Source organism: Lissotriton vulgaris, unplaced genomic scaffold (assembly GCF_964263255.1).
Source record: "Lissotriton vulgaris unplaced genomic scaffold, aLisVul1.2 SCAFFOLD_353, whole genome shotgun sequence".
NCBI classification, from domain to species: domain Eukaryota; kingdom Metazoa; phylum Chordata; class Amphibia; order Caudata; family Salamandridae; genus Lissotriton; species Lissotriton vulgaris.
In genome coordinates this window covers 1,224,990-1,252,656 of record NW_028244383.1, presented here as the reverse complement: position 1 = coordinate 1,252,656, position 27,667 = coordinate 1,224,990, and the positions used below count along the sequence as shown (strand labels likewise).

The following is a 27,667-nucleotide window of genomic DNA, read 5'->3' as shown; positions in this document are numbered from 1 at the left end:
TTACTTGTAGCGTTCAACCGGCTGTGCTGACTTCTTTCAGAAATGGATTTTACTATCTTTCTTTTTATGTTTCCGAGATATTCAGTGTATATTGTTTTCCTTTATTCCCTTCTATCATTTTGTCTATCATTTGAATGAGCCCCCGCACCTGCCCCTCCCTCTCTGCTCCCGTCGTGCGGTTGTTGAGGGCGCAGACCCGCCCCCCGCAGAGCTGCACCAGAGCTTTAAGATGCCTGTCCCTGGAGTCACGGAGAAAGGTGTTTATAGTGTCACCCTCCAGCTCCTCCTTCCGTGTAAACACGATCACCGTGGACTGTAGCGCCTCCGCCCCGAAGAGGAGCTGGATCATCTGCGCGGCCTCCAGCTCCACCCTGGCGAACAGTCCGGCCTCGAGCACCAGGAAGAGGGCGTGGGGGCCGGGGGCGGAGAGCTGCGCGCACCGCTCTCTCTCTGCCCAGAGCTGCTGTGCGGGGACCCAGCGGGAGAGGAGGCCCGGGGTGTCCACCACCACCAGGGGCCTGCCCCCACTCCCCCACACCCCACTGACACTCCTCGGTCACGGACCGTCCAGAGGCTCTGGTCTCAAACTCCTCTCTCCCCAGGAGGCTGTTTCCGGTGGCGCTTCCAACAAGGATTACCCTCAGTTCAGCGCTGCATCTCCCTGTGCAGGAACCATCAAATGACCGGTTACTCACCGGTAATATTCATTACTCCGAGTCGTAGCCCTCCCCGTCCCAGTCCTTACTAATGAGCATAGCTCCTCCCACCAGAAACTCCCAAGCAACTAAAAACCCATCCCGTCCCTCCAGGCCACACCCACACCCTAAGGCATATAATCATGTGACCCGCCCATCCACATCCTGTACTACCAAGCACAAGAAGCCGAACAGGGAGGGAGGGATGGGAACCAGGACTGGGACGGGGAGGGCTACGACTCGGAGTAATGAATATTACCGGTGAGTAACCGGTCATTACCTCCTCGTCAGCCCTCCCCGTCCCAGTCCTTACTAATGAGCAGATACCAAAGCAAGAATCGGCTTCACATAGCAGAAAAACAGACTCAAGCCGCACAAGCAGAAAGTCACACAACCGGAGCAGAACGCAAGCCAGCGTTCCCAAACCCAGGAGACACAGACCCACATATCACTCAATGACTACAGGACATAAAAGCACGAGGAGAACACCCAGCAGCATCCACACAGAACACGGCCAGGGAGCCCCATCCCGGAAGCAAGCCCAATGAGCAGCCACCCCAGAGGCGAGGAACCTCGAACCGACCCAGGCCTCAACACACCACAAGCCCAACAGCAGGCCGCACAGCCAACACAGCCACTGACGGAGAGCAGCCACAGAAGGCCCCAGAACACGACCAGCCAGCCTAAAGGCAACAAAAAGGGAACACCACCTCATAAAAAAAGGCACAACAGGAAGGAGGCACACCGCCAGAGCCCGCACAACCACTAAACAGAGCAGCAGCACCCAAACTCCAGTAAGAGGTACAGGACAGAAAACAGGCAGAACCAGAAACTCCAACAAGGAGCAAAGGAACGAAAGAACGGCGCCAGGAGGAAACAACCCCACAACCATCCGGACGCCAAGGGGCGCACCAGCCCAACGCCCGAACCCCGAAAGGCCAACCATCCGCCCACAGAGCTCGCAGGGAGGATACAGGCCGACCCAAGTCGAAGCCAACTACCCAGAAACCCAAGACAAGCCCCGGAAACCAATGCAGACACCCCCAGTGTCGGACAGCAATCCAGGAAAGAAAACCACATGACAGGCACAGGACAGGAGAGGCGAAGGGCTCCCGAACTGAGAAAAAACTCAGCCAGAACACCCCAAAGCCAGGAGGTCCAGACACCACAGCCAACCCGCAAGTGGACCAGACACCCCGAGACATAGGGTAAACAACAAGGGACCACCGGCAAACACCAGCAAGGCCCCACCGCCTACCACAACAGAGGGAGCCAAGGCCACCCAGACCAAACCGGAGCCACCAGGACAAACGAGGCCCGACCCAGTCCAACCCGCAGCAGGACCCACGGAACCAGCGCAAACGGGGGAAAAGCACACAGCAGGCCTCCGTAAAACAGAAGGACAGGGCAACCACCCCGCAGACAGAGCCTGACCAAACCGGAGAACAACCTCAACCCAAGGCACTCCCCGGAGAAGCAAAACAGGCCAAACCACGAGACACTGAACCTGGACAGCAAGAGGCATAACTCAGACAGGGAGGGAAACACCCCACGCAGGAGAGCCGCCCCTGGAAGAAAAACCCCCCGGGAGACGAAAAGTCCAAGGGGCCACAAGGAAGAAAACGCCCCACCCTCCCGGCCGAACAGCCGAACCATCAAGTGAAGCCATCCCAGCACAATAAAGGCGGACGACCAAACACACCACCAGCACACAGTCCGACTAGACCCCCACGAACCTCAGGAGGAACCAAGGCAGAAAGAGGCCAGGCCAACCGAACCGACCAAGGGACAGACTGAAAGCACAGGCAATCAGGCTTCAACCCCAGACCAGAGCGAGCCAGCGCCACCAGAGGCACACGAGCAGCAACAGCACCCCGGGCCACATGAAAGCACCACACGAACGCAACAGCACCCGGCACACCCAGGCGACCTCCCAACCAGGCACCAACCAGGCCAGAAACTGCAGAACCCCAGATCCTTCAAACAAGATCAGGTGCACCCAGGCAAGCAAGGCCAAAGGCACAAAACCCCCATGGGACACTAAGAAAGCAGAGGCAGGAAATGAACCCACCGTCCTGTGGGAGCCTGCGACAGCAGAGGCACAAAACACTCCAAAGAGCACCAGAGCCCAGGTCAGAGAACCAACTTCTCACAGGACCCAAATGGATAGCCCCGCAAGAGGCCCAGTGCAAGACACGCCAGGGGGAACAAGAGCCACCGGGCCCAAGGACAAACCACACAGCAGCAGGAAACAGCCGCCGAACATGGAGCCGCCGGGGAGTAGAGGAAGACCGAGCCCCCAACCACCACCGTAGACTGCGGGGCACCGACAGGAAAACCCCACCAACCTAGGAGCCGAAACCACCCCACGCACAGCAGCACATTCCAAACCGACGCAGGAGGCAGCAAACACCCATTGAAAGGGCCTAAACTGGAAGGAAAGAAGAGGAAGACTCAACCTACCGAACAAGGCAGGGAACACCCGGAACCCCCTAGTAGGCAAAGAAGCAGCGGGAACCGGCAAAAGAAGAATGTGTCCCGGAGAACCAGAAGGATCGACGAGGGAGACACAAGCGTGCAGCTGCCATAACCAGCACCGGACAGCAGACCCCAGAAGGGCCCCGGAACAGATACAGGAGCGAGTACACCCCCCGACCCTGCCAAAACACTTGCACTCACAACACCGCCCCCTCAGAAACGAGACCCGAGCCCTGAGCAAAGAGCCCGCCACAGTGCCTGAGAAATGGGAAAAAAGGGGCAGCACAGAACACAGCCAGTAGCCCAGCCCAACAAGGAGGGACAAGAAGAAGAGGAAGCACCCCGTAGACCTTGGGACAAGAGGAAGGAAGGGACACCCCGGCCCCATTCCATACCACCAAAGGGCAGGGCCACCAAATTAGAATGACACGCCGCCCAAAAGCAGGCGCACAATCCCACGGATCCCAAAATAGTAAAGAGCCCGCGAAGGGAAGCACCATTAAGGGAGTCCCCCAAGCAGTACCGTCCTCCAAGGCAAAACCCAGCGAGCAGCCACAGAGGACCCAGGCACCGTCGCCATCGCACCAAGGGTTTCAAAGGAAAAAGACTGCCCAGAAATGCAACTGCAGTCCCAACCCGGAAAAAGAGGCAGAGGGACCCACAACCAGCAAACCAGCACAGAAAAAACGGACAGACACACGAAGTGACCGACCCAAAAGCCAGGGCAAGACGCAGCCTGGACCGCCAAACCAGAGGTAACACAAGCCAGCCTCAAGGTCCCCCATCCCGCAAGACCACAGGAGAAGAAGGAACCGCAACCACTGACACCACCAGGCACCGAGCTGCCACACCAGCCACCGGGATCCACTCGCTACCCAGCCAGGATGCCCCAGCGAACCACCGTAAAGGAAACCCCAATCGTCCAGAAACCGGGGAAAGGCATGTCCACCAAACATCCCCCACACCCCCACCTGCACAGCATACACAGAGATCGAGGAAAGGGGAGGCCCACAAGCCCCAACAACAGGTGAATGGTGAAAAAGTCCACAGACTGTCCACCCACCCAGGGCCTATGGAACCAAAAAGCGACCCGAACATGGAACAGAAAACCACAAAGGCTCGCCCCCCCGGACCCAACCAATCCAAGACAGGATCCACGCGGCAGAAGCAACCTGACCACGCCCAAAGGAAGGAGCAGCGGAAGACCCAGCGACCACCACCTCCCCGTGACAGCAGAGCCCATACATGCCAAAACCACACATCACGAACAGGGGCACAGAACAGAGAAAGTAGCGCCCAGACCAAGCAATGCAAGATCCACCAGGTCCAATCAGGGAATGCCACACCCCCCCAGGCCAGCAGGCCAGTCCAAACAAGACAGAAAGAGGGAGCCCGGGACTCCCCCAAACCCCATGGTCCCGCCAAAGCAGTAACACAAATGTACCCGAAACAACAGGCATCTAAGGGGAATAAAAAAACTGTCGCCAATCAGACCGACACACACGTACCTGAAAGGAGGCCAGACCACCACGCCACTGGCGAGCAGAGAAGCCAGCCGTGCACAACACACCACCCTTCCCACCCTAGGCGAACATGCCAGGGCAGGGAACCAACCCGGAAGAGGGGAGGCCCCAGCAGGAAGACAAGCCGCGCTACCACCACAGGACACCGCCTTAAACAAAAGCAATGCCCCCAAAAAAGGGCAGAGAGCGACCCACGGCAGGAGAAAGAGGCCAGGGGAGGAACCAAGGACACGCAGCCCCAGCACACAGAGTCCCGACCCCCAAAAGTACCAGCCCCATGCGTGTGTCATGAGGCGCAGCCCAATATATCCAGAACACCAGGGCGCCCCCAAACTGAAGGACAACGGAACGCAATGAAATGCATAAGGACACTTGAATAGCGCACTACGCACCCGCAAGGGTTGGAATAGGCACCGAGGCAAGAATTATCGGGTCTGTGGAAGTTTGAGCCCAAAACCCGCCGAGGCGGGCCCTAGAAAGAACAGGCAGCCCAAAACAGGACCGAAAGAGAGAGCAGCTGCCACATGTAAAGCAACCTGCCTCCAAACAGACACGGGAACACGAACTCCCGGACATTCCAAAGGAAGCATACAGGCACAGCATTGCCACCACGGCCCACTGTGTGAACCAAAGCGACGCCCCCTAAAAAGGGGCAGGGAGCGACCCGCGGCCAGAGGACACGAAGCCCCGGTAGACAGAGCCCCGTATATTTAAATGAACAAAGTGATTCCCCGCAGGGAAATTGCAGAGTCTGTTCACGCGGCAGCATTATACAATGCTCTGTGCGCATCCAGTACGATATCTGCATCGTGTACTGCCTCCCAGGTAACAAAAACAAAAAAGGGAAACACGGGCCCGAGACGAGCACCGAGCCCCCAAACACACCTCCCAGGAGGAGCCAAACCGCCACGCCACTGGCGAGCAGAGAAGCTAGCCGCGCCCAACACACCCCCCCTCCCTCCCCGGGTGCACCCGCTAGGGCAGGGAACATACCCAGAAGAGGGGAGGCCGCAGCAGGGAGACACCACCCCACACCAGGCAGTCAAGGCCCCCCAACCCCACGGTCCCGCTAAAGCAGGGACTCAAAAGTACATGTCAAAAACAGGTACAACAGGGGAACAAACGGCCGCCCAGCAGGCCGTTTCACACTCACCCGAAAGGAGGCACCGGTCCAGTACCCCCACGACGAAGTTGCCAGGAAATGAATTCCGCAGAAAAAACAAACAGGAAGTGGATGGGCGGGTCACATGATTATATGCCTTAGGGTGTGGGTGTGGCCTGGAGGGAAGGGATGGGTTTTTAGTTGCTTGGGAGTTTCTGGTGGGAGGAGCTATGCTCATTAGTAAGGACTGGGACGGGGAGGGCTGACGAGGAGGTAATGGAGAGAAGCGTGGCACACTGCGGGGATCCGGGAGTTCAGAGACATCTTCACCTGCCGTCCCCCCCCCCCCCGCCACGGTCCACCTCCGCTGCGGGCATCTGTGGAAAGAACATTCACAAGTGAGTGCAAGGACCAATGGAGACACAGATGACAATCACTGGCAGCGAAAACTAATCACATCCCCGCTCCTGGAGCCCCCTCTAGTGGAGAGAGCGAGAACTGTTTACTCCTCTTAGCATAGCGCGGGGACACGCCGGTGCGTGTAACCAGGCGCTTTATAAACTCCCCTAATAATAATAATAAAGTGCAGCCCCCGCGTATCTGCAGCTTCACACCTCTCACTGACCCCTAAGTAAAGGCTCTTGACACCGGTGACCTCAGTGATGAGACCTCCCTTATCTCACCCTCACACTGAGTCATTCACAACCCTGGATACATGCAGCCCCTTTAATGCCACTGTAGGCAGTGCTTTAAATGGGAAAAAAATAAGTGCAGGTACTCATCAAAATGAGCTACATGTGTAGTGAGGGGGCCGGACTAAAGGCAAGACATGATGATACTTCATGACTATATCTCTATGATCGAATAAAGCTCGAAATGCAAACATGATTAGATGCAGCCCACACCAAAACACATGAGAAATGTGTTTATATAAACAAAGCAAGTTAACTCATTACACAAAATGAAAGACAAATGCGATAACATGTTAACATTTCCTTTTTTTTTTTTTACAATAGATGCACCTTCTTAATGCCAGACTGTTAGTTGCTGTTGTTTGGCACAAAACTATATATTTTTCAGCATATGATTAGGAAGAAACTGAAAATACCCCCACTTTGAACCAAAGCTCTTATGTCACAAATCAAATAAATTAAATAATCATGACCCTCCCCAGAAGATAGCTCTTGTCTCTTCCATTCATCCTTTCATCCTAACATTTACCTGCTGATGTCCACCATTTAACCTTTACATTCTGTTGTCTATACAGTCTTTCATCCATCATTCAGATTTCAACATTCTGTCTATCCACCCTTCATATCCAATCCTATTTATCCATCTCCAAACCTATCCATTCATCCTTTTACTCATCCATCTCTTTATCCACCCTTTCACTCATTGATTAATCCTTTCGCTCATCTATCCATCAATCCTTCCACCCTTTCCTCCATCCACCATCCATTTCATTCAACCACCCAATCTTTCACTTATCCACCCATCATCCGTCCTTTTATCCAACCATCTACCCCCTTTCACCCAGCCATCCAAGCTTTCACTCATCCAAACATCTATCCATACATCCACCCTTGTTCACTCATCCATCCATCCACTCACTCTCCCACCAACCCTCCCTACTATGCTATTTATGAATATTTGTCGCCGAGCAGACATGTACATGTTCTCTCTCTTTTTCTCTCACTTTTTTTCTTACAAAAAGAGGCATACGAATGCAGACAAACACATAAATATAAGCACTTACTCAAAAGATGTGGGTATGGTGGAAGCCATGTTATACTATTTTGAAACATCACTGGCATTTGTTAACAACGGACTCTGAATTGAATGTGCACATAACTAAATATCCCAGCTTGACGTACCGTAAAGGGAAAACTATTCGGTAAGCCCCAGTTACCCTAATAAGAACAAGGGAGACTTGACTTGGCTACACCAACGCACTTTGGGATTCCACAAATGTAGACATTGTAGTATGTGTAAATTTACCCTTACAGGAATATGTGATTTCCAATATAATGGGTCTAGAAAACACTACAGTAACTAGCATATATATTGCACCACCAAGTTTATGATCTACATTATGTAGGAAGCACTACTAGAAGTCTGAAGAAACGCATTTCCGAACACTTCAGGGCACTTAAACATCTGGATGAGAGATACCCTATGGTGCACCATGCATTGGAATGTACAGAACAACGAAAACAGCTGTCATTTAAATTCCATGGTTCCACTGTACCTATTGACTGTAGGGGAGGTAATCGAGAATTGAGACTGCGGAAGGCAAAATCTCGATGGATCCTCAAATTACATGCAGTTGAACTGGCAATCAACATCGATAATGAATTGCAATATTTCTTAGAAACCTGATATTGTAGACTTTACAGTTGACAATTATGCCATGGATGCCCGAACGCCTTCAAGTCCCTTACAACCTGTTTTTTGTTTATCTGAGGGGGCTTTAGTTCCTACGGGTTTCTGTGATGGGTTCTCAGCGACCAATCTGGCGGGTCTCTGAATTTGTGTTCCAGGGGTCACTACGGGCTCAGAAGGGCGCTTAGGGAGGTTGGGGCTGGTCGGAGTGGGGGCCTTGGGAGGGGATTCGTCCACCTGAGTTCTGCAGGAGTACTAGTGTGGATAGTAGTCAGTGTCGGCAGGGCAAGATCATGCTGTTGATGGGGGTGAATTATAGGGGAAGTTGAGTTTGGCATTCTTCTGGGAGTTGGAGATCACGATTCATGTGGGAGAAGCAGTGGTAGGTGGTGGCATTGGACGAGATGGTGTTAGATTGCTTACCCTGGTTTATGTTCCCTGGGGTAGAGAAATGGACCAGGGAAGAATGAAGCGAGTGGAGGAGAGCGGTTCCGAGTGTGGAGAAGAGGAGGTCAAAGGCCGTTAGGTACTCATTATTTGCCTGTGTCATGACTGTGCCATTAGTGTAGATGGTCACAGACGTGTTTCCACTTCTTGCTGAGCGGTTAGGGAGAGAGATTCTTAGTTTGCAACTATGCGGTGTAGTCGTGGTTATAGAAAAGTAAAGTTGCAATCTGAAAGTGGCATTCCAGTTGTCTGGTTTTTCCGTATGGAAGATGAAATCCATCTTGATCTGCCCTTTGGAGGAGCAGTGGTATGTGTCCACGGATAGTGTTTCTGGGTACTGTCTAATTAGGCTATGCTTGAAGTTTCTTCTCGCTTTAAGTGAGAGCTTGGGGGAAGGTAATATGGAAGGAGTTTGCGCCGTGGGGTTTCTGGAAGGTCGATGTGGGGTGGTTGGGGGTATTAGCATGCCTGGTGACATGGCTAGATTACTAAGGGGGGATTATTAACAGCAGGGGGTTGACCTCCTGTTGACCATTAACCCTGTCAGGCATGTTGCGAGGTGGCAGTTGATTGAGGGTCCTTAGCGGTTGCAGGTGTGAAGTAGGAGGTGACTCTATTACTCAGTTGGTTTTTAGGGGGCATAAGGGAGTCCTGTTCTGTCTCCCAATCTCTACTTGTGTCCTCCTTTTCCGCTGTCAACCAGGAGACTAGTTGCAAGGATTTAAATCTAGAAAGGCTACTGCCAACCCTCGCTCTTAAAACCTCCCAAGGGTACACTCCGTCAGTGGATATAAGCTCTAACCAGATAGTAGTGCCCAACCTTTTAATGGGGATCGCTAGGTTATCCTTCAAAGATACCAGTGTCCCAACCAGGGCAAGATCTGAATAATATCCAATACTCCATCTACATCGAACTTTGTACCAAAGACTAAGGGCGGCCCTCATAACTTTCAATTGTACCCTTTTGAAGAACCTAGGTGTGCCAAATTTGTACAACAAACCTTCCCCACCACCACCACCCTCTGGCTTCACCATTTTCCCCAGTAGCCGCCTCCAGGATGTCTCTTCTGGTTGAACAAGTAACATCTGGATGTTTTTAACTTGGAAAGCGACAGAGTACCAGTTAATATCTGGAAGAGCTAGCCCCCCTTTGGAAAGACTGCATCTCATCTTTTTCCACAACAATCTGGCACCTTTATTTACCCAGATAACGCTTATGATCTTATTTTGTATTCTACAAATATCTTTACTAAGGAAATCAAAAGGGATCGCATTAAACAGATATGTCAACTTGGGTAGAATGACCATTTTTACAAAGTTGACCAGACCGAAAATTGTTAAGGGGAGATTTTTCACTTTAGCAAATAACAGTTCTACTTCTTTAATAGTTCTATCCAGGTTAAGCTGGGGGATTTTATCTAGATCTTTAACAATGGTGATACCCAGGAATTTAAACGTATTGCACGTGGTACCCTCCCAGTTCTCGATATTTCAACACATCACCTCAGTTTTGGAGGTATTAACAAGATATCCTGAAAGGGAACTAAATTATCCCAATATGCTTCAACCCTAGGTATAACCGCCCCCGGATCATTGGTGTATAACATCAAATCATCAGCATAAAGGGCCTGCTTGCTGCTATATTGCTGAGATTTAAAGGGAGAAATCAGGTCATCCAATCTTATTACTTGTGCTAATGGCTCTATGTAGACATCAAATAACAACAGGGAAATGGGACAACCCTGTCTTGTTACTCTCTCGATGTTAAAACTAGAAGTTAACATACCATTCAACAACATTTTTGCAGAGGCACCTTGATAACACTTCATTAAGGTCTGAACATAGGTAGGATTAAAACCCATCACCCTATGTACCTCCCAGGGGTATACCAACCAGACTATATTAAACGCCTTGGCCGCGTCAAGTGCCAGTATGGCCATGGGATCCAATCACCCCATTGCCAAATCGATGTTTCCAATTAGCTGGTGCGTGTGCTACTGGATATATCTCCTGGAAATAAAACCTTTTTGGTCAGAATTTCACAGCCGAGGGGCCAACTTGACCATTCTCCCTGCAAGAACACTCATGAAGATCTTTTAATTAGCATTCAGCAGGGAGATTGGTCTATAGGAGTCTGTTTTTTGGGGGTCTTTCCCTGGTTTCAGTATCAATATGATGGTTGCTTCTTTCTAGGAGCCTGTCATTCCAACCTATACACTGAATTAAATTGAATACCCAATATCGGGACCAACTCATCCAGGAGGAGTTTATAAACCTCACTGGAAAGTGCATCGGTGCCAGCTGCCTTATTTTTTTTGCACTTACTTGTTTGGTCTCTTATATCATTCTCAGTAATTGGAGCATTTAAGCATTCACCACCCTCATTAGTTAAAGACGGCAAAGATTTCTCACTGAGACAATTTTGAAGGATTTCAGTATTAGGCACCGTCTCCTACCTATATAGATCTGAGAATAGAGAGAGAAGGCAGGATTGCATGTCCTCCAGGTTACTTGACTTCTCACCTCTTCCATTTATTATCAATTTATGAATGTTATTCTTTGAGCGATCTACTCTTGCTTTACATGCCAAGAGGGCACCTGCCCTCTCTCCATACTCAAAGTTTTGCCTGTTTTTAGTCCTCAATAGTGCCATACATTTATGATCCAACCTACCTACTCCTGATGGATTTCTTTCAGATCTCTCTGGACTAATGATAACCGTTCGATATTCCCATAGCTGATCCGGAACCTCTCCTCCTCCAGTAAACTGATTTTCCCTTCCAAGGACGGTAGCTCCAGAGTCTCTGCCATATTCTTTGAACATGTAAGACTATTAAACAGGCCCCTTATATTAGCCTTAAAGGCATCCCAAACATAGACCATAGAAGTCAAAGCCATATTTATAGAAAAATAGCAGGGTAGCCAATTTGAGAGCCCTTGCTATATCCACATCTGACAGCATAGACCTTTAGGTGTCTATCTGGGTTGTAATTATGCCTTTTTCCCACATAGGAAAACAACACCGGGGCATGCTCAGATATGTGACTAGGCAAGACAGTAATACGGTTCATATTATCTAAGCTTGGCCTATCCATTAAAACATAATCAATTCTTGAAGAATGGCCGTGCTTCTTACTATGAAACTTAAATCCCTTTTTATCACCCATCTTTACCCTCCAGATGTCCACAAGCTCCAGATATTGTAACATGTTTTTCAATGCTTGTCGTACTCTAGGAGCCCCGAAATAATGGCTCAGATTGGATCTGTCTTTTACGGAGTCAAGAAGAACATTAAAATCGCCTCCAATGATTATTAGTGAGACAATTTCAAACAGATTGGATTGTAATTTTAAAATATACATTGGGTTGTCGGTATTGGAACCATAGAAGGAAGCACATGCTAGTTCTAGGCTTACAACATTTAATGTGGCCACTATCCACCTCCCTGGCTGGTCGGAATGAATGGATTTAATGGAGCATCCTTCCCCCCGTTTTATCAATATGGCCACCCCCTTGCTATGGACTGTCTGCTCAGAAGAGCAAAAATATTTTACCCAGGAGCATTTAGAGAATATAATAGAACACGCTGCATGGCTTAAATCTGTCTCCTGGATAAGGCCAATTTGAGCAGCGGATAGTTCTAAATATTTCATCACCAATTGATGTCTACCGGGGCACCTTAACCCATTGAAATTCCACAAGATAAACTTTACCTCACTACCCAAAAGGGGTATACCTGCTATCCGGTGGTTAAATCCAAAGTATCCAATCACTTATAAATGTGAGATTGAGGATTTTTTAAAAAATTCTTTACCCACTGTTTCCCACCTGGTGTTCCTCACCACCACACCCTCCTTCCCCTGTGTGACCCACCCTTTTGGGAAACCCTACCTTCTATTAGGCCGGAGCCTATTCTATATGATTTAATGCTACTATCACAGGTCTCAATAACAAGGGGCCCCTCCTTACTTCCGCCTTCTCTTACTTACACCCCACTTTGATTTTTTTCTATAAGAGCATCCACCTCTTCAACTCAGTGGAACATATATACATGTGTTTATTCCACATAATGCGCAGTGATACAGGAAACTTCGGTTGAGCCTTAGCCCCAGCCTATTTAAAACCTTCATTCGTAGGTTAGTTTTTAAGTAGTTTACTAGTCGTCACCAGTTTTGTAATTAAAAAGGATTCATCTTTATAAGTAGAAGTTGAGTAGGCAGTTCACGTAAGATAGCAGGTTGTAGGGTTATTGGAAAGGTTACAAGTTACTTAATAGGGAACCCCAGCTGGAGCAGCACCCTCTCTGCTCAGCCCACTCTCTAACTCCTTCAGTCCTCACCAACATTCCATTACATCATACACAGGCTGAGCAGAGCAGGGAAACAGAGAAGCTGTGCAGAGAATGCATTGCAACCAACAGGAGATTAGAACATATCTCCTCCTCAAACGATATCTCACACTTGGCTAACAAGCCCCTGGGATTAAATTGAGATTTTAAATTACATAGTTTTCGTCCCATTTTACAATTTTTAGACAATTGTTTACTTTTCCTACAATAAACTGAAGCTGAATTTAGAATACTAAATGAGCTGCCTTCAAATCATTTTGTGGTGAGATGTACTTGCTCTGCAGCAAGAAGATCCAAGCTAAGCTGGACCCTGGAAGAAAGTAGGAGCCACATTGGGGAGTAACTCCTCACATTGAATACTGTCATGTCACTCGCTAAGCGATCAAGGGCCAGATGTAGGTCAGGAGCCCAAATACCGGTCGGTAACGGCCGATTTTGGCCATTACCGATCGGTATTTGGGTTTTGCTATGTAGGGGCCTGAAAATTACAGAATCGGTATGTTTACCGAATCGGTAAAATTACCGAATCAGTAAATATACTGATTCTGTAATTCCAAATGTAGGTGGCACAGTTTACAGTGCCACAGGCCCTTAGAAATTCGTTATTTACCATGTAATACTGTTGCATGGTAAATTACGAATTTCTGTGTACATGCACATTTGTGCATGTACACCTGTGCAATGTGGCACACATACATGCCCTAAGGGCAAGTATGTGTGTCACATTGCACACAAGGCAAAAACCGGGGTGCTACAGAGTGTCAAAGTGACACCCTGTCCCTCTTGGCAATTCGGTATTTTTACCGTTTCTGTAATTACCGAATCGGTATTTGCCATTGATTCAATAGCAAATATCGGTAAATACTGAATCATACCCATTCGGGATTTTTTACCGAATGAATACCTACATCAGATTTACCGATTCATGAATACCGAATCGGTAAAATTCGGTATTTATGAAGCGGTACCTACATCGGGCCCCTAATGTTTTCACTTCTCGTGAGGCAAAACCGCAGCACTTTGGTGAATTGAAATCCATGCATCGTAACATCTGGATTGTACATGGGCAACAATGTAGTGCTTAATTAGGCACATTTTAACTTGTGATTGTGTGTAGGAACTAAATTTGTCAAAAAGACAAACACAACTTAACAAGTAACTGAAATAGAAGGGAGTGGTATTTAGGGCCTCATTCACAATATGTTGACACACATCAGTGCAGCAAGTCTCCCTGATGCACTGCAGTACATCAAATACAAGGGGAGCAATGCACTGTATCGACACGATACAGCGCATTCCTTCCTTCTCCCCTGCGCCTGTGCACAGACGGTGTCATTTTGAAAGGGTGCCTGTGTTGAGGGGATGATTGCTTTTGTGCAGGAAGGGGATGCAGCACAATGCAGCACAATCCATGGGTGTTGTGTGGGAACACCCACAGCAACACACATGGAACGCTCTTTCCAGCAGAGATATGTGTGAAAGGGAAACATATTTACAAGACCATGAAAAGTCACGCACCATGACTTTACATGGCTTTGTAAATATGGGGAAGCCCATTGCGCCACCAGTACCTCAAAACAAAATGACTCAGCGGCGGCGCAATGGTCTTGTAAATAAGCCCCTTATTCCCATGAAGCAGGTGGATGCAGTCGTAAACACCAAACAACACCTTTCTGAGAGTAGTCAAGTAGCAAAGTGTGATTGTCAGGAGAGCGGATTTCAGGCTCAAGCCGCATCACTTGGTGCCTGTCAGAAGAAGTGGCGGTCAGCACGAAAGTCTGCAAATGCAAGATGTTAGCTTTATCAAGAGGTCAATTGATTATCTTTATATTTGTGTTGACATGGTACTTAGTCAGAGAAAGAGAGAGGAAGAGAGTCAGAGACAATGATTCTCTCTCTATCTTCTGTCTCCTTCTTTCTCTCTCTCTCAGTAAAGTCCAATACTAGGAAATAGTGTCACACCAAAACTAATCAGAAATATAAATCTTGCTATTCTTTACCTGGAATCATGACATCATTGCGGCAGTCATACAGCGCCCCAAGGTGAATTGGTCGGCCAAGTGCTGCTCGTGTAACGATGGAAGAAACTTCTGATGCCATCAATTCAACAGAGATCCAGCTAAAATATATTTTAAAAATTCACAAGGATTAGCTTACTCTCCTATCATTTCAGCTACACAAACATAAACCTGATGGGTCCTGGTGGGCATGCTGTTCTGGACAGCTCTAGAAAAGATTTCACTAAACACTAAGGACTTCCAGTGTGAGTCAGTATAGATCCTTCAACTCCATATTCACTCATTACTGTCAAAGTGAGTGTCAGAGAAGACCCCGGGGATCCATAATCAGTCATATCTGCCAGTGTGTGGGCCATGCAGACACATGGGTTGGATCTAGTCATACATGTGATGGAGTGCTCCGCCTGTCCGTCTCTGGGTGTGCCCACTCCATTATTAGTCGAGAGGGAATGACCCAAGAGAGAAGGGACTGTCGCAGCAAGTAGTTCAGACCACCAGATTTACGTAGAGCTATTTTGTCTGATGTCTGTTTTTTGCTGGTCATTACAACAAAAAAAGCGGTGGCCACAAACTCCCCAAAACATAATGAGTCCCACAATGTCAGGGTCAATATTTATTTTCTCTTTGCAAGTTTGTTTCCAAAAGCTCTCCCGCACAGACACATACACGATGGCTGTCATTGTTGGGCCTGGCTCTTTTTGCCGGGGTATCCCTAAAGTGTTTACCTTCCTCCTGTAATTGTTCTGACCATTTTTGTTGGCTTTAGGATTCTGGGCACTTGACCACTGCTAATCAGTGCTCATGTGCACATGGCCGCTTGTGTAAATTATAATGGCAATTCATTTATTCATGATTGCAATATTTGTTTTACCAGTAAGTCCATAGTAAAGTGCACCATGGGTGCCAAGGGCCGGTAAATCAAATGCTACTAGTGGGCCTGCAGCACTGGTTGTGCCAACCACAAGAACAGCCCTATAAACCTTTCTCAGGCCTGCCACTGCAGCATCTGTGAGCGCAGTTTCAAACTGCCATGCCAACCTGACAAGTGCACCCACTTGCCAGGTCCAAACTTTCTCTTTTATTACATGTATGGTTCCATTAAGGTAGACCCAAGGTAGCCCCATGTGCAGGATGCAATTTATTTAAAAGTAGGACATGTACGTCTGTGCTTTACATGTCCTGGTAGTGAAATACTGTTAATTTTGTTTATCGCTACAGCAAGGCCTATCTCTCCCATAGGTTATTGTTGGAGCTGCCTTGTAGCATTTTACAAGGGTATCTTCCAATTGGGAGCACATAGGGATTTGGAGATTAGGGTCTCCGAACTCCCAAGTAAAAATACATCTTTTTTTGATGAAGTTGGTTTTTAAATTGCGTGTTTGGAAATACCACTTTAAAAAGGTTTTGTTTGAATTCGCGGGTTTGACCCTTACCACTGTGGAAGCAATTTTAGCCTAGTTCATGTATTAATGTTGTGTTATCACAATGTATATTTGATTTACAACAGGATGTGGGAGCACACCGCTGACCTCTCAGGCAAGGTTCGCCCCTGGCATTCTGGGAAATGCAGTCTCTTGAAGCTCGCTCCGATATTTTTGAGTATTTCGCCAAGGTTGGCGCAGATAGTGCTGATCTCTATACACGTGTTTCAGGTTTATTAACCATCATCAGTAGTGAATACAGGGTCACCAATCACTTTACCTGCCTATTGCTAATAGCACCTGGGCTTCTCTGCAGGGAGTCCTGATTGCCGAGTGGTGCCAACCCCTATTCCTAGGCACTTGGAATCATGTGCCTGAAGCTGCAACAAAAGAAAAGCAACATCAACTCTGTCAGCAACGACGGTGCCGGCACTGGAGCCATGGGCACTGCTTGTGAAGAGCATGATGCATTACCTCGACTTATACCACAGCCCTGGTGTTGCTGAGGACAGCAACTTATTGACATTGACTTTGTCATCGAGGCCACTGCCTACACGTGAGCTGAGGACACTGCTTGTGAAATGCACCACTCACTGCCCTGACTTGCACTGCAGCCCCCACGCCTGCGGACACTAGCGTCTCAACTGCATCATTGTGGAGTCAAAAACCCGAACTCCTCAACACTGCACTGCCGTAAAGAACCAATGCACCACCATTAACATTGCAGACGGTCCTCTGCACAGTAAGGAACTGTCTCCTCACCTCCCCTGCATAGCAGTAAGGAACCAACACATCACCTCCCCTTTGGCAGAAAGGAAAGGATGCCGAACCGGTACAAGTGATGCCTCACCTGCTCGACTCTGTGCAACATTTTTGTTTTCATCGCTTTCAAGGTACTGTTACTTTGGGATCCTAGTTACTCCTTGGCCGCCCACACTCCTTGGGGTCAGCGCCAAACTGTTAGATTAGTACATGTCATAACACCAAGAATGCCCTGTTTTGAGCTATTTTTTTCTAAGAGCTATATTTCATTACAGTAATATTTTTTAAATTGATATCTGGATTTGAGTATGTTGGATTTTTTTCGTTTTGGTCTTGTTTTATTTAGATAAATATTGTTTTTTTTCTAACCTGGTGTGCCATCCATTTGTAGTGTTTTCACTGTATACTGTGTGTATGTTCAAATGCTTTATACATTGCCTCTGAGGCAAACCTGACTGCTTGTGCCAAGCCACCATGGGGGGATAGGGGTTATCTTAGGTGTGTAATACACTTACCCTACTTGGACAGTGTGCACACCACTTCCAACTAGTCTCTGTTTCTAGCACTCATGAACTAAGCTTTCAGTACCTTCAGAGGGCCCAATGTGATCTCTTAATTTGGAAGGTGATAGTCCGCCTACAGCGGTAGAGACATGGATCTCTACCCCCCTGAATGACTGAGGCCTTAAATGTGGTCCCTAATCATTCATTACAACGCAAAAGTAAGTGGACGGCCTTCAGATCTGTGTAACTCTTTACTTTCTTTGTGAGAGTCTGTGTGATCCTGGCAGATACATATTCACTCATTCCTGTCTGTACGGGAGGCAATAGGGTTCAAAAAGACCCAAAAGCACTCATTCTTGTCAATACAAGTCTCAGCAGATGCTTGGCAGATTCAGGTGAATCGGTCCTATCCATGTGACCATCAGAGGAAGTTCTGGAGAAACAAAAGTCACTTATGACAATGTCGGTGTCGGTGGAGATCGTTCTGATCACTCATCATTTATTTCCGTCACTTTGAGAGATGTTGAAAACCTGCAGATACATCATCACTCAAAGCTGCCAGTGTGGGAATCTGTGGAGACCCTGCACATACATACTCCCTCAATACTGTGAGTATGGGAGGTCGCGGAGTCGCACAGATACATAATCAGTTAATACAGTCAGTGTGGGAAGGAGCGGAGCCCTGCAGATATATAATCACTCAATATTGTCAGTGTGAGAGTCAGTCAAAACCCTGCAGGTATATTATCACTCAATAATGTCAATGTGGGAGGCAGTGGAGTCCCGCAAATATAAAATCAGTAAATAATGTCAGTCTAGGAGGCAGTGGAGACCCTGCAGATATATAATCATTCAAAACTGTCAGTGTGAGAGCAACTGAGACCCTACAGATACATAATCAGTAAATGCTGTCAGTGTGGGGGTTAAGAGACGCTGTCAGTGAGGAGGCAGTCAGTGGGGACCTTGCAGATAGATAAATAGTAAATGCTGTCAGTGTGGGGGTTAAGAGATGCTGTCAGTGAGGAGGCAGTCAGTGGGGACCTTGCAGATAGATAAATAGTAAATGCTGTCAGTGTGAGAGGCAGTGGAGACCCTGCAGAAATATAAACAATCAACACCATCAGCGTGAGATTTATTAGGACCCTACAGCTATTTTATCACCCAATACTGTCAGTGTGGGAGTCAGAAGAGATGTTGTAGATATAATATCACATAATACTATCAGTGCGCAAGGCAGTAGAAACTCTACAGAAACATAATAATTATTTTCAGTGTGGTAGACAGAGGATTCCCTGAAGACACATATTGAGTGAATATTGTCAGTGTGGGTGGCAGTGTAGACCCTGCAGATATATCAGCACTCAATCTGTAAGTATGAGAGTCATTGAGACCCTGAAAATATATTATCACACAATACTGTCCGTGTGGGAGGCAGTGGAGACCCTGCCGATCAATAATCTGAGGATACTCTCAGTGTGGACTTAGTAAAATTGCTCTCCCACCCTCGTGGCTCTACCATCAATTGAGGCCTTCCTGAGCCCCTGCACTCTTGAGTGTTGGTGTTCGAGGCCCTCATCCACCCGCAGGCTATACCTGCGCCTCATCCCTGGTGGTCCAGTGGACCAGTGGACCTCTCACTCTTTCTCTTGCTCTGTTTTTCTGCTTACCTTTTCCTTTCACCTTCGTTTTTCACCCTTTTACTGTCACTCTCTTTCTAGCACTTTCCATCCTCCTTTTCACTTTTTCTGCGCCATTGCTGCCCCCATGGCCCCTCCCCCTCAGCGCGACCAGCCCAAGAAGACCAGCCCAAGAAAGTTTCCCCTCCACGCTCCCACCTTCCAGCTGTCCAACCCTCCCTGACACCATCTTAATGGTGGCTGCTGCGCAGGCATGCCGCTGAGGTGCCAAAGTCAAGCCCATCTGCGCCCATCTGCGACCCGAACGTGACCAGTGCCAGGAACCCTGGACCTCCGAACCACAAACACTAAAACCCAGCAGCACTCTATGCACTCAATCCTGGTCCAAACAACAACTGCAAGCTAGCATCACCAGCCGCCACCCACAGACCCTTCAGCTGTCACCGCTGCCGCCACTCCTGCAGCACCGCCAGGACCACGGATACAGCTCAAAACACTGGCAACAACGCAGCCGCACCAAAGACCCTGCAATGCATCCTCCTTAACTTCCTATCCCTCCACAAACATGCCACAGAAATCTGGGACCTCCTCAACAGCACCACCCTGGACGTCTCATTCCTCACTGAAACCTGGACTAACACCACCTTGGGACCTGACATCGCCATCACCATTCCCCAAGGATAAAAGTTCTCCCTGAAGGACCGCCCCACCCAGCCTGGGGCGAGACTTGCCATAGTTCACAAATCCGCCCTCTGACTAAGCACTTTTTCTGACGAGCCCACAGACCCAATGGAACACCTACACTCCAGCCCTACCACCACCCTCTGGGGAACCCTCATCTACTGACCACCAGACCCCACAGACCATTCACCAACTCCATCACAGACAGCAGCACCCCGCAGGCCATCGCGTCCACCAACTAGACCTCAACTTCCACCTCATCAGCCAACAAGACCCGAACACCACATCCCTCCAGGAAAACCTCCACAACATAGGACTCCTCCAGCTCGTCACTGAGCTCACGCACTGAGCAGGACACCTCCTCGACCCCATCTTCACCACAGGAAACTCCATCACTTTCAGCCACACCACCAAACTCGTGTGGACAGACCATTGCTGCATCCGTTTCCCTTCAGAAAACCCACCATCCACAGAACCCAGCACATGCTCTGATGCAGAAATTGGACTAAAATCACCATTGACCAGCTCACCACCACACTCTGCAACTCCACCCCAACCGTCACGGACAACGATGACCCCAACTCCGCAGCCCGAACCATGCACAGATGGATCTCTAACTGTGCCAACACCATTGCGCCCCTCAAGTAGAGAGGACATACACATCAGGAAATCCAGCTGGTTCACATGGAAGACGATGAAGTCAATCCACTCCGGGGCCCCCATGAACATCTGTGCCCACCACATCTTCAACTCCATCGCCCCCATACTTTACCACACCATCAACCACTCCCTTGTGAATGCCTCCTTCCCCTATGACTGGAAGCATGCTGAGATCAACAACCTCCTGAAGAAACCCTCTGCAGACCCCACCAACCTCAGGAACTACAGACCCATCTCCCTGCTCCGGTTCCCAGAGTCTAGAAGGGCTAGTTTGACCCAGGGACTCTCAGGACTAAAGGGGACTTAATTCCCAACTTAAAATGCGCCATTCGCCATTTTCGTGGCTGGATTCACACACTCGCGGTACAAAAGGGGGTGGTGATGGACGGAGCATCTGAATCAATCAAACACTCACACCCAGTCAAAAGATCTGGGTTTAATCCATCACCGTTCTTTAGCCCACTCTTTCACCCCAGTTCAGACAAGTGGCAGAGTGGGCTAAAGAGCGGTGATAGAATAAACCCAGATCTTTTGACTGGGTGTGAGTGTTTGATTGATTCAGATGCTCCGTCCATCACAACCCCCTTTTGTACCGCTTTTGGCCGCCATAAGTGTGGCAGGGCATGCTCAGCCGTGAGTCCCTTGCTCACTTTGCCACTGGATTCAAGCAAGCCGGGCTGAAGACGGCTGGAATGCCAGAAACCGGCCCTCGGAAGCTTGTTTCCGTCCCAGGGAAGACATGGCTTGGCAGTTCGGGCTGGACTGTTCCCATGAGGCATAGGGTCAGACTGATTTGCATATAGCCATGTCTGAACTGGGGTGGCAGAGTGGGCTAAAGAACGGTGATGGATTAAACCCAGATCTTTAGACTAGGTGTGAGTGTTTGATTGATTCAGATGCTCCGTCTATCACCACCCCCTTTTGTACCGCTTTTGGCCGCCATAAGTGTGGCAGGGTATGCTCAGACGTGAGTCCCTTGCTCACTTTGCCACTGGATTCAAGCAAGCCGGGCTGAAGATGGCTAGAATGCCAGAAACCGGTCCTCGGAAGCTTGTTTCCGGTCCAGGGAAGACATGGCTTGGCAGTTCGGGCTGGACTGTTCCCATGAGGCACAGGGTCAGACTGATTTGCATATAGCCATGTCTGAACTGGGGTGGCAGAGTGGGCTAAAGAACGGTGATGGAATAAACCCAGATCTTTTGACTGGGTGTGAGTGTTTGATTGATTCAGATGCTCCGTCCATCACCACCCCCTTTTGTACCGGATTCACACACTCAGCGCGAATTCGGACAATTTATTTTAAACAAATGCTTTTTTGGCACTGGGGGTCCTTGTGGGACCCCCTAACCAGGTTTAGGGGGCATAGGGGGTCCCACTTTTCTTGTTTTGTGCCTTAGTTTTTCTCTTGGCTTGTGCATCGGTTCTACCGAGGCACAAGAAAAGTTCTTGATATTCTGTCACTACATCGACTACCGGGGTGGTATGCCTAGATAACACATCGCGGGATCTCACTATACAAAGTAAGCAAGGCTTTCTTGGGTTAAGTTATACTGACGTTTTCCTGCATACAAAGTTCAACACTTAGAACATTGTATGCCCAAAAACTCATAACATAGGTCATAACATCAGAAGAAATGGTTATCGGTTTCAAAGGTAAGTACATTTCTTACAAGTGGCAGTTGGGGGTTAGGACCAAGATTTTTCAAGGTTTAGGTAGGTACTCAAGTTGCACCACCAGCGGCACTGGGGTGGTAGGGTGCACAGAGCAGGGGCCCTATGTTAGCCAATGGGACTAAGGGGGCCTTCAGTTAGGGACTGCTTATGAGCCGGCCAATTGGGTGTGGGAGCAAAGCAAAGCTCCTGGGGTTAAGGTCAGAACTGCCGGGGCCAATTATTGGCAAAAAAGCTGCACCATCAGAGGCACAGGCGTCGGTTTGGACCAGTGTATTAGACTGGAACACTCGGGAGAGTTTGCAGGTATAGTAAGTCCTGCACAGCAAGACAGATATCCAAGTATGTCCAGTCTGCACACCATCTGAGTGGACTGACCCTATGAACTCCTATATTTTGCCTTTTTGAAATTACAGATTTACTTATGCAGGACTCATTTTAACTGCAAGCCTTTCAGACTGTTACACTGGATTTTGATTTTTGGACTGACCACATGAATCTCTTAATACGGCCCATTGACAGTACAGGTGCTTGAACTCTGGATCTTTGGTTCTTTTAGACAGAACAGGGAGTTCCTATATTCTGTGCCACTTCTGAATCCTCAGTGGAACCAGTTGGAGCTCCTGATTTGACTCTTATTATCTTTGAGCCCTGATGAAGGTTCCCGTGAGGGAACGAAACGCGTTGGCTGAGCCTTTCATACTTTTGATGCAATATGTGATATTTGAAAATAAAGAACTTTATTGACAATACTCAATGATTTTTGGACTTCATTCTCCTGGTGCAAACCCATCTCATTAAAAACAATCTTTGATCTGAAAACAGGGGTGTCATGCAACAGCTAGCGCAGGGCAGTCTTGCACAGGAATACAATATATTGGAACTAGTGGGAGGTGCAGTACCAGGGGTCTGCCGTTGTGAATCTTTAACATTACCCTGGGCACATCAAGACAACGTGCCTCAGAGGCCAGGCAAAAAGTGTGGGGGGGGTAACCATGCAAAATGGGGCTCTTTCCTACACAGCGTAGACCCTGCAGATATGTTATCACTCAATGATGTCAGTGTGAGACTAATTGAGACCCTAAGATATATTATCACTCAATACTGTCAGTCTGGGAGGCAATGGAGAACATGCAGATATATGATCACTCAATGTTGTCTGAGCGCGAGTAATTGAGACCCTGCAGATATATTATCACTCAACATTCTCAGTATGGGTGGCTGTGGATTTATTGCCGATACATAATCAGTAAGTCTGCCAGTTTGTGAAACGGTGGAGACCCTGTATACAACCACTCAGTACTGTGAGCAGACTTTCAGGCGCTGAGAAGCGCACCCACCCTGCCCCAATACACTAAATAATGTCTGGGAGGTGGTCGCACCTCCCTGTGACAGGATGCCTATTGTGCTGCCTTCCTCTGCTCGAGCTTGGCTCAGCAGCAGGAGGGCAGAAATGTGTCTCTGGTTGGCAGCAATTATTTTGTGCTGTCTGGGACTAGAAGGCTGGTACCAGGAACACCAGGAGCCCCACGAGGGACACTTCTGATGGGTGGAATCATGCCTCCCACACTAGGGGTATGATTCCAACATGTTTGACACCAAACATGATAGGGTTTGTTGTAGCCATTTTCGAGATGGTCATCACGCGGTCGCATAATGCCCCTATATGTTAATATATGGCGCATCACTGACAACCCAGGAGACTGGACTCTGAAGGCTGCAGGAGTATCCTGCTTATGCAGAAGTACCCTCTCTCTTAAGCACCCTGCACTTAAGATTGTAAAGGCATGCTATAGGGGTGACTTATAGGTTTTAAATGACCCTTAGATATAGTGAACCTTTACCTTTAGTAAGTGGTGCATGCACCAACTTACACAGGATGCAATGACAGGCCTGCCCTCACCAAAATGGAAGATCTTCAAATAGTGTGATTCAGGTGGTTACTGCGGTATTCATTTACTATTAAAATGTAGTATTCATTTAGTAAGCATGAAGGCTAAGTAGTATGCCCACGAGCCGAAATATGCTAATGAGGGAATACTAGTTCTACTCAACTACCCTTCAAATACATTATGAACACTTCATTTGATTGCTAAAAGAAGACTAGTAGTATTCTAGAAGAATAGTATCTGAAGCTTAGTAGTATTCTGTTAGCGTTTATTTGCAGCTCTTGTGCTATTTCAAGAGCAAAATGAAGGCTAGTCTCATTGCTTGTGACCACTGTTTGAAGACTAGTGGTATTCTTTGTGAATACTAACTGAATACTAACTGAATACTAACTGAATACTAACGATTGCTGGGGAGATGGGGGGGTCGCAGGGAGATGGGGGGTCGCAGGGAGATGGGGGGTTGCAGGGAGATGGGGGGTCGCAGGGAGATGGGGGGTCGCAGGGAGATGGGGGGTCGCAGGGAGATGGGGGGTCGCAGGGAGATGGGGGGGTTGCAGGGAGATGGGGGGTCGCAGGGTGATGGGGGTCGCAGGGAGATGGGGGGTCACAGGGAGATGGGGGGTCACAGGGAGATGGGGGGTCGCGCGGACTTGGACAGTGTATGCAGAGTACTTTGGATGTGAAGGGTTAAGAACAGATGTGAAGGGTGGATAAACAATGGATACAGAGGAAAATGTGCACATGAAGTGTGGACGGCACACCTGGATTCTGAAGATTGGATATGGAAGGGGGCCAAGTGTATGGAGAGCACATTTAAAGAGTGAGACCGATGACCAGTGTCGAAAGTGTGGTGAGGGGTTTGGAGAGTGGATGTGGAATGCAGAGAGAGGATGGAGACCATAGAGTGCAGATGTACATAGGTGCAGAGTCAGTTGCATTTTGATTGCAGATGTGGTGAAGTGGTGTGAAGAATGGATAGTCAGAGTTGGTGTCAGCCACCGACAGTGGATGTATGGGGAATCTTGACGTTGGAGAGCAAATGCAATTAGTTGAAACCCCAAGTGGAGGTTGGAGAGGGCATGTACAGTTTAGAGATAGAGGATGCGGAGGGCAGAGAGTGTATGTCCAATGTGAAAAGCAAATGTGGTGGGACAGGAAGCAGATGTGAAGGGTAGGGAGGCAGATGCGAGGGGTGGTGAGCAGAGTAGTTTGATGGCAAGTGCATTTGAAGTACAAATCAGTTGGATAGCACATACGGAGGGTGGAGATCAGGATGGTGTGCAAAGCCTATGAAGAGGGCAGGGGTGGATGGCAGAAAGCAGCTGGTCACTGAGAGGAGATGTGTTGCAAGGAAAGAGAATAGAGAGGATGTAAAGTGTGGATGTGACTGCCATACTTAAAGTGGCAAGAGTATGGATGCAGAGAATTTAGAATGGGTGTGTATTGTGTAGAACAGAAGTGGAGGGTAAATACAGAGGGTGCACATCCGGATTGGAAAGTAGTGCACATTAGTGGACAGTGCACATAGCTGGAGAGGGTGATGTATATGGAGTGCAGATGATGGAATGAGAATGGACAGGAGGTAGAGCAAATGTATAGTTTTGGAATATATATGGAGTGGATGCAGAGCATAGTGAGTGGATGTGGGCCATGGAGTACGGGTGCTCATAGTAGAAAGTAGATGTCCTAACTGCACAGTAGATGTAATGAAGTCGTATTGAAAAGGGATTTGGAGTAAGTGTGGACCACAGAGAATAGGGAGCGGTATAGGCTGGATATTGTATGTGCAGTATAGAGCACATGTGGGGAGTTGCTGTACAAGGCAGAGAGCATGTGGAGGGTGGATAACTAGTATGGGTGGTGTAAGGCATATCTTGAGGAGAGGGAGAATGCACCTGGAGGGTTTGGAACAGATATAGTGTGGAAAGGAAGGCAAGGTGGCGACAGCAAATGGAGATTTGAGAGAAAAGGTACAGGTTAAAGTGCATATGAACAGACTGTAGACTACAAGTGGAGAATGTAAAACATGTAAAGTGTAAAGATGTCTGGGGTGGAGAGTGATATGCAGGGTAGAGAGCGGATGTGAAGGGGTGTGGATTGTGGACAGTAAACATGAGGAGCGCATGTGGACGTTGGAGAGAATGCATGTAGAAAGTTTATGTGGAAAGATGTCAGCTAATGTGGAGGACAGAGCACACATTTACACAGTGGTAAATGGATTATCAGGTTGTAGAGCATGCATAGACAACAGATGTGGAGGGTTGAGAACGCACTGGGATAGTGGTTACTCCGTATGCAGGGTGGACAGCAAAAGCACAATCAGTGGAGTAAATTTGACAGTGGAGAGCAGATGCAACGGATAGAGTGCGAATACGAAAGCCCCTTTACTGCATGCACCTTTCTGCTCTAAATGTAAGCAGACATGGTGCGGGTGTGCCTACTGTGTCAGCAAATTATCCAAAAGCAAATTCACCATATTACCGTAGGACCCGTCGGGATCCGGCTCAATAATAACTGCTGGATCTGGCTGGATGCCCCTCATATGCAGCATTGACCCCAAGTGCTAATTTAAGACACTGTGCATGATTTAGAGTTATGTGGACTGGTACTTCATCACACACATGAAGGACTTCTGGCTGCCTTATTACAATTGCATTAGGCTATAATCCACTTGTAATAAGGCATACCGGATGTCTGTCACTTTTGCGATGGAGTACCCATCCACCAAACTCTAAATAAGGTCCAGTCTTTGCTCATTGCCCTTGTAAATTAGAGATTCTAATCTTGGCAGGGCTGATGTCATCTTTCAAGCTCCTGAGGTTGATTGTTTTAGAATGGTAACCCAAACCTCAGCTGTTTTTAGCGACTTGAGTCGATTCAGTATGTTGTCAGCGCTACCTGGCTAACAGAAAAGAATATGACAATACCTCTTAGAATTGCAAATAAGAAAACCTGCATTAAAATAGTAATTTATCAGTCCCCAAAAGCAGGACAGTCCTTCATAAAAGAAGGGCGATGGCGAATTAGGACATTATAAAACAATGCTTGAGGTTCGAGTTGCTGTTTCCCTTTTCTTTTGCAGAATAGAAGTCAATGCATTTTTCTGAATTTCAAAGTGCAAAGTTATACATCTAGCTAGGGAGCAGGTTGAGTTTGCAGGATGGAAAAATCAAGCCGGGTGTTCTTGTGGAGATGACCATAGATGCCAAAGTTTCAGATTGCTTATGTGTGACATTTTCATAATTTCCGTGTAAATATGAGTGACATTCAACGACTATGAGTATTTTGTGAGCAAAATCAAGCTATGAAGATGAGGGAAATATATAAATTACACCCATTTGAGCAATGAGTAGGCTAAGAAGCCCTCCTTGTACCTCCTATAAGTCCTACACAGAGGGATTCCTGAGAGCTGGTTGGAGGCCCATCCACCTTTCTCCACCACTCTGCAAA

The 27,667-nt window shown here is 48.1% G+C and overlaps 1 long non-coding RNA gene and 1 pseudogene across 1 annotated transcript in view; both read right to left on the bottom strand.

Moving 5' to 3' along the window:
• Positions 1-27,667, bottom strand: part of LOC147667580 (uncharacterized) — a 79,790-nt gene that overhangs the window by 36,371 nt on the left and 15,752 nt on the right. Inside the window, exon 2 of the long non-coding RNA XR_015304164.1 lies at positions 14,976-15,094. This is a non-coding gene — a long non-coding RNA (uncharacterized LOC147667580). The remainder of the gene's footprint in view (positions 1-14,975; positions 15,095-27,667) is intronic.
• On the bottom strand, positions 65-11,438 carry LOC147667581 (GTPase IMAP family member 2-like; annotated as a pseudogene).